This window comes from Bison bison, unplaced genomic scaffold, assembly GCF_000754665.1.
Source record: "Bison bison bison isolate TAMUID 2011002044 unplaced genomic scaffold, Bison_UMD1.0 scf7180017864531, whole genome shotgun sequence".
Lineage (NCBI taxonomy): Eukaryota > Metazoa > Chordata > Mammalia > Artiodactyla > Bovidae > Bison > Bison bison.
In genome coordinates, this window is record NW_011495081.1 from 88,025 (window position 1) to 88,438 (window position 414).

Here is a 414-nt window from a genome sequence, read left to right on the forward strand (position 1 = left end):
AGTCCTTCTAATGAAAACCCAGGACTGATCTCCTGTAGGATGAACTGGTTGGATCTCCTTGCAGTCCAAGGGACTCTCAACAGTCTTCTCCAAAATTACAGTTCAAAAGCATCAATTCTTCTGCAATCAGCTTTCTTTCTAGTCCAACTCTCACATCCATACATGACTACTGGAAAAACCATAGCCTTGACTAGACAGACCTTTGTTGACAAAATAATGTCTCTGCTTTTGAATATGCTATCTAGGTTGGTCATAACTCTCCTTCCAAGGAGTAAGCGTCTTTTAATTTCATAGCTGCAGCCACCATCTGCAGTGATTTTGGAGCCCAGAAAAATAAAGTCAGCCACTGTTTCCACTGTTTCCCCATCTATTTCCCATGAAGTGACGGGACCAGATGCCATGATCTTTGTTTTC